Source organism: Salvia splendens, chromosome 15 (genome assembly GCF_004379255.2).
Source record: "Salvia splendens isolate huo1 chromosome 15, SspV2, whole genome shotgun sequence".
In the NCBI taxonomy this organism is placed as follows: Eukaryota; Viridiplantae; Streptophyta; class Magnoliopsida; order Lamiales; family Lamiaceae; genus Salvia; species Salvia splendens.
This window is the reverse complement of record NC_056046.1, coordinates 29,303,968-29,314,103: the sequence shown is the minus strand read 5'-3', so window position 1 is coordinate 29,314,103 and position 10,136 is coordinate 29,303,968.

The window sequence follows — 10,136 nt, the reverse complement described above, 5'->3', positions numbered from 1 at the left end:
GTTAGTTATACAACTGTATTTGTACAAGAGCATAAATTGATCTATTTTTGCGCTTTGTACTCTCCTTAGGAGACAACTCTAGCAAACTATTATGTTAGAAAAGGAAAAGATTATGATTTAAAGATTCAATTACTTCAATTAAGTTATTGACAGAATAACTTGCACAAGATAGGATTATTTTCTCTCCCTTGTAATTAAAGATCTCCCCATATACATTTTGTTCTCTACACTCTATTTAAGGGGTACTCTACATAATGGACTAATCATCTAATTCCACAACCGTAATCTACCTTTCTCCCTTCATTATGTTTTCTAGGCCTGCTTATTCGGTCGGTTCCGGTTCTAACCGGACCGGTTGACCGGTTAACCGGTTTTAATTTTTCATAAATCCTAGAACCGGAACCGGTACTGATTGGTTCCGGTTTGGAATCGGCCGGTTAAGAACCGGTCGATTCCGGTTCTGAACCGGAACCGATGTGTAATTTTAATCCAAATTTATTTATAATATTAATAGTTTAATACTAAAAAATTATAATCCAACATCTATAAATATAACAATAATACCTAAAAATTCAAATAAATACACAAAAAATACAAACCAACAATACAATAATATTCATATATAAGTAAGAGTGATGCCAAATGTAGTAGGTTGGACTAGTTTATGTTGGCAATTTTTTATTAAAAAAAATGAGTTCTAGAATTTAGCAATTTTTTTTAAATGAGTTTTAAAATTGAATTCCATTTTCCCTTTTTATGGATAAACAAATATTCAATGCAATTTCCAATACTAATTGATCTTGTTGTGACTTTTTGGTTTACGATGTAATAGTTAATAAATTATTCACAAACATGTTAAAATCGTATGTTAAATGAATTGTTACATAAATATGTTAGTATAAAGTTAAATTTCTATCATATGGAATAATATTGTATTTGTACAAGTTCTTTTGAAAATTAAAACAAACTTATGATGTCCTACTCATAGTAGTTAGTTAGTTCATAAAAAATAGATTGGAGAAATACTTGTAATTAGATTTATTAGTATATTAAATAAAAAAAAGTAAAATTGAATTATAATTCGGTTCCCGGTTAGGAACCAGTCGGTTCCGGTTAGAACCAGAACCGGTTTTACTTTCAAAAGTTGGAATCGGTACCGGAACCGAAACCGGTTCCGATTTCGGCTCCGATTAACCGAGAACCGGAGAACAGTTTAAGCACCTCTAATGTTTTCTGCACCATTTAACATATTCAAAATACTACCTCTATAAAATACTACCTCTATCCACAAAATATAAAAGATAATTAAATTTATTAAAACTATACAAAATACTACTTCTATCCACACAAAAATAAGACTAATTTTACCCTTTTGGGTCGTCCACCAAAATTAGACCGATTTCTTAATATAGAAACTTTTAAACAATCCACCGCCTTTTACCCCTCTTCCTCTCTTTACCACTTATGCATTAAAATCCGTGTCTTTTACAACTTACTCTATTTTTTGTGGATGGAGATAGTATTACACACCAAAGTAGTAGTATTATCTACCATTTAAAATATCAGCTTAAATGCAATTTATATCACGACAACGATGCCAAAAAATTAATGCACAATTTACTAGGACTATAATCAACTGCATATATACATTGTAGAGATAATATAAGTAAAGGTCAGTACAAGGAATTGAAAAACAACATTATTGACATACAAATGAGTAACAATCGATGAGATATGCCAATATTGAGAATGAATCTTATATTGTTAGATTTCCCAAGTGGGATAGATATCTTATTGAAGTCAAATTGGCTTGTTGAGATAAGCCGTGAGCAATTAGCCTATCCTTTATTTCTAGCAATGATGCCATCAATATATGTCTTGAATTTGAACATCAAAGTGCACCAACAAGGTTCTTCCCAGAAGGTAGAGTAGTTAGGAACCAAGTCTTGTTCTTGAGTAAGAAAAGAAACTCAGAAAGCATGCCAACCTTCCAAATGGGAATTAGTAAAGCTTCAAGGGCAGACTTCGATAAAAAAAATGACACAGTGATAGTAGAGAGTTACACAGTGATAGTAGAGAGTTTGAGTTTGAAGATGCCAAGTTTTGCTCTATTGAGCATGGAATGAGTGACAAGCTAAGGAAGGATGGGCTTATGGATGGGAAGTGAATGAGGGAGAACAAGGAGTCATATTCAGCAGGGGTGACCTAAGAAGAAGATGATACTTTTGGATTTATTTCTTGTAAGATATGTGGATGCATATTGAATAAGTCATAAAACTGAGGATCAACTTGCGAGCTGGGATTCGTCTCAATCTTGTTGGAGGATTCGTGTGCTCTCTCAGTTCACATTGATATACAAATTCAGTTAGTGATGAGAAAGAGAGCGATAATCATTTTCTATGTGAAGAGACAAAAATATTGTAGCTGCGAGTTGATAAGGCTTGCATGCATCGGTTATGGGGTTAATTCTGTGATTTTCGGGGCCTAACATATTTTTTAAGCCAGATGTGTGAAGGAAATCGCCAGGGCCAGGAAGTGGACGAGATAATTGCCTGGCGAGGGAATTCAGCAGAAAGTGAGCAGGAAATGAACAAACTGCCAGACGGAGGAGATCAATAGAAGAAGGGAAAAGTGGAGAATTCAGAGAGAGATTCTAGAAGATCGACTCTGCATCTATAAATAGAGAGCACGCGAAACACAAGAGCATCATCACACATCATTCGCTCTTAGCTCACTTTACACAATCCACACACACTTGGGGGGAATTAGGCGATTCATGGGGGTTCACCGGGGTTCTTAGTTGTTCGTTGCTGTGTACCACTGTCCTCACGTAGGGCGAATAAACAATTTACTGTTTTCGTTAATTTCTGTTGGGATTTCGTCCGAGACTTCGCTGTTCGAAGCTCGGCTTTGTTTGCTTTTGTGAAGTTAAATCTCGTAGTTATGAAAGTTTTTGTTTCTGTTATTACTGCATTTGATTATGAGTTTTGATGTCTGATTCTGAGTTTGAAGCTGATTTAATTGCTATGGATGCTTTTCGCACTTGGTCCGTTGGTATGGAGTTGAATTGTAGTTGAATTATTGTTGATCGGAGTAGATTTGTTAAATCGGAATTGATGGAGTTGGGTTTGATCGTTGTTGGGTTCGGATCGCTTTGATCCGGAGTGGATTAAGCGTTCGACGTATGGATCTGGAGCAGAGCTGTTGAATTCTGCATGGGTTTTGATGTTTGGTTTCTGTTTATCTGTTGCTCGGTCTAGTAGATGTAGATCTGTTCATTTTCTGGTTAATCGCAATTTCTGACATTCAAATCATCATGCTCTGTTTTGATCTGGGTTTGTGCTCTGTTTTCTACATTTTTATGTTTGGAATGGTGGAAGATATGAAGATCGTTGTTAGTTACAGTTAGGAATTCGTTGTTGCAGCTTTTCATTCGTGCCTTTCTGTTTTGGGATATGGTCCCACCTGCAAGTTTGATCTCTGTTTAGTTAGTTAGAGTAATCTATTTGCTAGGTCGAGGAAGTTTCGTTGCAGTTTTCGTGAGTTGTTTGAGAAGCTATGTTCCTGATGCATGCTTGCATGATGTTTTCCGTTTCTTAGGTCTAGCTGTTAGGTAAATTTCATTTCCCAGTCTAGTTATAATTTTCTCAACCCAAAATTGCGTGGCAGCAGCCAAAACCTTTTCCAAATCTCTCTAAATGTCTTCAAGCGCATCTGTCTTCGTGGGATCGATCCCTACTTCCATGTACTACCCAATAGTATAGCGGGTTGAGGGTTTTGAAACGGGAAATTGTGTGTCCGACGACCTAGACTTGAAGGTTCTTTGAGTTCCTAGACCCAGTGATCTAGTGAATCCTCTGGACCCGATAAGCTTGATATAACACACTCAGTACACACTTAAAACCTGTCCTTCAAATGGCGCCGTTGCCAGGGATGGATTGCGTTGTTTAGGTTTGCGTTTAGAGATTTTGGCGTACATAGTTTCATTTTGAATTGTTTGTTTGCTTTCCTTTTCAGTTTATGAGCAAGGTCTCGAGGTTTGGACACTGGAATTACGCACCTGGTTGGAGAAGTGCCCAGTCTAGTTGGCAGGTCAAGGAAACAGCATTCCCAGTTACCACCAGATCGGGGCTAACTACATGGGATCCAGAACCGTTGAGATCGGAAAGTGTCGAGGATCGCAAGTCATCAGTCAAGGAGGAGTTTGAGTCACAATCAGATACAAAGGAAAGAGAGATCGGTAACATGGCACAAGTAGTCGATCTCGATCCTGAGATCGGTTTGCTCACTGCCCATCTAGATGGTGAGCCAGCCCAGGCTATTGTTACAAATCAACGTCAGAGGTCCATCGATATCAAGACAAATGTGTTAGGCGTTCTACCGACGTTCTCCGGGCGAAGGAACGAGTGTCCATACGAGTTCCTAAATGAGTTTAGCAAGCTGTGCAGTATTCAGAAAAGGTCCAATGATGCAACGGAGGAGGACTATCGTCTCCTCGCAATTCCATTCGCCTTGAAGGGAGAGGCCAACACATGGCTGCTGAGGCTACCCTAGGATTCCATCCGTACCTGGAGAGATTTCAAATTGGAGTTCCTAGACTATTTTTTTCCCTCAAACAAGACGAACGCCCTCAAGAACGAAATTGTGGAGTGTAAGCATGAGTACGATGGATCTCTAAGTCAATATTCGTCGCGATTCAAGGGGCTTGCCCGAATCATAGAATGATAGAGGCGGAAACTTATTACCTGTTTTATGAGGGAGGAACCCCCGAGTCCAAGGATCTGATGAACTCCTCGAGCGGGTGAAATTTTACTAAGAATAAAGGAAGTGAAGCAAGAGAAACCTTGGGGAGGTTGATAGAGGTCAAGAAGGCGTATGACAACCCGCGGAACATTATATGAAGAGGTTCGGCTAATGCAGTGATGGAGCAGGGGGACGAAAGGGTCGAGGCAAGAATTGATAGGCTTCAGAAAGCGCTTTTGAGCGCAATCGAGAAGAGCAACCCTCCGGCCTCACAAGAAAAAGAGAAAACACCAGGCCCAGGAGAAGCTCCACCCCAGCAATACTATGGCCATAAGGAGGGAGACTACCAGGCCCAGGTGAATTCGATGGGAAGCTGGAATCCAGATGGGAGTTGGAATCAAGGGAAACAGAAGGAGACACCATGGAGAACCCATCCCAACTTTAGATGGTCCGACAATGACCCGACCCAGCCACCTCCACAGCAGTACACCAAAGATTGTTCACACCCACCAGAGAGACAGTTTAACTGGTCAGGGAGAAATCAGGAGGGGCAGAACAACTGGAGCAACAGGAATCAAGGGGACCAATCTAATTGGGGCAATAGGAACCAGAACAACCAAGGAAATTCTTATGTGCCACCACACCAGAGGAGTAACCAGGGGAATTATCAGAATTCCCAACCCAATTATCAGGGGAATCAGGGGCCAGGAAATCAGTACAACAACAACCCAGGAGGTCAAGGAAATTTTGTCCGAACCAGGGGAGTGGATCTAGTCACAGTCAAGGATCAGGAACCAGTCAACCGAATTCCAAGCCACAGAGAAGTATGGATGACATGGTGCAGGACCTATTCAGTAATCAACAACATATGCAAAACAACATGCAATCCAAGAATGATGTGGTGCATAAACTTCAGGACGCTCAGATGGAGCACAAGGTGGCGATGGACATGATGGCGAAACAGTTATCTCAGATCGCAACCTCCTTAAGTGAAATACGAGGGAATGAAGGGAAGATCCCTACCACGGTCAAGCCGCCAGACAGGGCAAACAATAGTCATATTAACCTGAGGTCTGGACGCGAGTACAAAGGGCCGACAATGAAGATTGACGAAAGCAAGTCTCAAAGGACATTGGAGAATAAAAGCCCAATCCCCCATAAAGATGGCATGGAAACAGGGGATGACATCCAGACTGGTGATTTGGAACAACCACTACGTCGAATGGCCGATCCTTTCTTCTTAGACCCAGAACCTGAGGTGGAAGTTGAAGAAGTGAGGAAAGAGGTGGGGAATCTTCTAAGGAAGATTCTACCAACACGGTGAAATAGGTGAAGCCGTTTCCCAATCGAGGGAAAACCAAGAAGAAGAAAGAGGACACAGTGGACTTCATGGAAATCTTCGAGAAGCTGGAGATCAATTTGCCGTTCCTGCAGGCCCTGAAGCTGCCTATCTTCAGAAAATTCATCAAGTAGTTTATCGCCGGGAAGACAAAGCCCAATGGCCAAATTGTGATTGGAGAGAACGTGTCTGCGGTGATACATAAGAAGACGCTGCCCTCAAAACGTTCTGACCCAGGTATGTTCACTCTACCCATTTCTATTGGTGATATCATAATCGAGCATGCCATGTGTGACTTAGGGGCTTCAATTAATGTGTTACATCTTTCCATTTATAGAAAGTTGGTAGGGGTTAGGATGGTTGACACTAAGGTGGTAATCCAATTAGCTGGTAGGACATGCATATGCCCAGAAGGTGTCCTTGAGAACGTAATGGTTAAGGTGCATGATTTCCTCTACCCGGCTAATTTCCACGTTATAAAGATGAATTAGAACGAATATGCTGAGTCTAGTGGCGTACTCTTAGGTAGACCATTCCTACGTACCGCTAAGACGATATTGATGTCTTTGATGGAACTATATGCCTGGATTATCATGGGGAAAAATACACGTTTAGCATTGATGAGGCTATGAAAAAACCTTTGGATGTTGAGAATTTGCATGCTGTCGATGTAATTAACCCCCTGGTCCAAGAATATCTCGAGACTGAATTAATACATGAGCAGATTGACAATTCAGAGTTGAGTCACAACATCGACAGAGAAGTTGCAGGATGGTGTGAAGCCATGAACACTTTCGAGCTGACCGATGAGGAACTAGCCGAGGCAATTGTGAAATTTTGTAAGAATTTCGATTCTGCCAGGTCTAGGGAATCACCTCAGGTTGCCAGCATGGAAAATGCTCTGGGGTCTGATGGCTTGATGAAAAGAGCCGAAGAAAAGAATCCCCTGCCCCAGGAAACAAATACACCCAAGAAGGAATTGAAGACGTTTCCACCCGGACTCAAGTATGCGTATCTTGAGGAGAATGAGATGTTCCCAGTCATTGTGAACAGCAACTTGACCCAGGAGCAAGAGGGAAGGTTGTTGGAAGTAATCCGGATAATCAAGAAAGCTATTGGATGGACTCTCTCGGACCTAGTGGGAATAAGTCCTGATGTCTGCATGCATCACATCAGACTGGAGGAGGGTGCGAAAGCCCACAGGGATTCCCAGAGGAAGTTAAACCCGAATATGAGAGAAGAGGTCTTGAAAGAGGTGTTAAAATTACTGTCTTTGGGCATCATCTATTCTATTCCAGACTGTGAGTGGGTTAGTCCGGTCCACATTGTGCCGAAGAAGTCAGGGATCCAGGTGGTGATGAATGATAAAAATGAACTTGTTCCCACGCGACTTGTCACGGGGTGGAGAATGTGCATCGAATACAGGAAATTGAATGAGGCCACTCGAAAGGATCACTTCCCATTGTCTTTCATCGACCAAATGTTGGAAAGGTTGGCAGGCAAACAGTTTTTCTGCTTTCTGGATGGGTATAGCGGGTATTTTCAAATTTACGTAGACCCGGAAGATCAGGAGAAAACCACATTTACGTGCCCCTTCGGGACGTACGCCTATAGGAGGATGCCATTCGGCCTATGCAATGCCCCGGGTACTTTTCAGCGATGCATGATGAGCATCTTCTCGGACTTGCTGGAGGTATGTATTGAGATATTTATGGACGATTTTACCGTGTATGGAGACTCTTTCGATTCTTGCTTGGCCAGACTGGACCTAGTGTTGAGAAGGTGCCAGGAGAAGAATCTGGTCCTTAATTTCGAGAAGTGCCACTTCATGGTACCAGAAGGGATTGTCCTTGGTCACGTAGTTTCAGAGAGAGGAATACAAGTGGATAAAGCGAAGGTGGACGTTATCTCGAAACTTCCTCACCCAACTAATCAAAAGGAAGTGAGAGGATTTCCTAGGTCATGCAGGGTTCTACAGGCGATTCATCAAGGATTTCTCAAAAATTGCACATCCACTTACCCTCCTCCTGCAAAATGACGTTGAATTCGATTTCAACGAAGCCTGCCAAAAAAGCTTTTCAGCTCTTGAAAGATAAACTAGTATCTGCTCTTATTATCTGGGTACCCGACTGGAGTCAGCCGTTTGAAATAATGTGTGATGTAAGCGACTTTGCAGTGGGAGCAGTACCCGGTCAAATAATTAATGGGAAGAGTTACGTGATCTTCTATGCATCGAAGACGCTCAACCAGGCCCAGGAGAACTACGACACCACGGAGAAGAAAATGTTAGCAGTCGTGTATTCATTCGAGAAATTTTAGCCGCACTTACTGGGTTCGAGAGTGATAGTTTTTACCGACCACGCGGCTATCAAGTACTTACTGGCAAAGAAGGAATCAAAGCCAAGGTTAATCCGGTGGGTGTTGCTTCTACAAGACTACAAGAGTTTGACTGGGAGGTGAGGGACAAGAAAGGGATAGAGAACAAGGTGGCTGACCATCTAAGTCGGATCTTTCAAGGAGAGACTGAGGAAGCTATACCAGATGCATTCCTAGAGGAACATCTGTACTACATAGGAGAATCTCTTAGACCCATCAGTTGGGAAGAAATAATGACGATAACCAGTCCAGGAGATGCTGAAAAGGAGAAGTATCCGTTGAAAACAGAACCATGGTTCGCCGACCTGGCAAATTACTTGGTCACAAGAGAGGGTATAGTTCACAAGAAATTTCCCGGGCCCAGAAGATGAAGCTCAAAAGTGAGGCTAAGTATTATTTTTGGGACGATCCTTACTTGTGGAAGATGGGAGAGGATCAGATAATCAGGAGATGTATCCCAGAATGGGAGCAGAGGGATATACTTAATCATTGTCATGCATTGGCATGTGGAGGTCATTTTGGACCAAGGAAGACCGCAAGGAAAGTCTTAGATAGTGGATTCTATTGGCCTACATTACATAAGGACTCCTTTGAATTCTGTCAAAATTGTGAACGATGCCAGCAAACGGGAGGAATTTCAAAGAGAGATGGGAATTTCAAAGAGAGATGAGATGCCACAGGTCCCAGTAATTGTCTGTGAAATCTTCGACGTCTGAGGGATGGACTTTATGGGTCCATTCCCATCTTCGTACGGAAATTCGTACTTCCTGGTGGCCGTAGATTATGTATCGAAGTGGATAGAAGCCAAGGCAACCACTTCTTGTAAATCAAAAGAGGTGGCGAAATTTCTTAGAGCTAACATTTTTAACAGGTACGGTGTGCCCCGAGCTATTATATCTAACCAAGGAACGCACTTCCGTAACCAAACCATAGAAGCTCTGATGAAGAAATACGGAGTCCACCACAGGCTTTCTACTCCTTACCATCCCTAGTCTAATGGACAGGTAGAGATCTCGAACAGGGACATCAAGGCAATTTTGGAAAAAACTGTGAACCCTTAACGGAAGGATTGGAGCAAGAGACTTGGCGACGCATTATGGGCCTACAGGGCTGCATTCAAAACACCTATTGGGATGTCGCCTTACAGGCTAGTGTTCGGTAAAATGTGTCATTTTCCCGTAGGAGTGGAGCACAGAGCATATTGGGCGGTAAAGGAGATCAATATGAAGCCCCAGGCCTGTGAAGAAGAAAGGAAATTGCAACTCCAAGAGCTGGAGGAGTTAAGCCTTGAGTCATATGAGTCTGTGATGTGGTACAAGAAGAAGACAAAGTTGTGGCATGACAAGAACCTCCGGGTCAAGGAACTGCAAGTGGGTCAGAAGGTGCTCCTTTTCCATTCCAGGCTCAAGCTGATGCCTGGCAAGCTGAAGTCCAAATGGATCGGTCCATACACCATTGTCGATCTTCGAGCGAATGGAGCTGTGGAAATATAGGGAAGCACTTCTAACTCTATTCCTTTCCTTGTAAATGGTCATAAAGTAAAAATCTTTAGGGATAATTCGGAGTTGTGAGTAGTGGAGGAAGTGCCACTGCGCGCACTCTCTATTATTGCCTTAGTGACAAGTGATTTGAGTATTCTCGGTGAATTCTTGGGTCAGGAAAATGAGAATGCATTTTT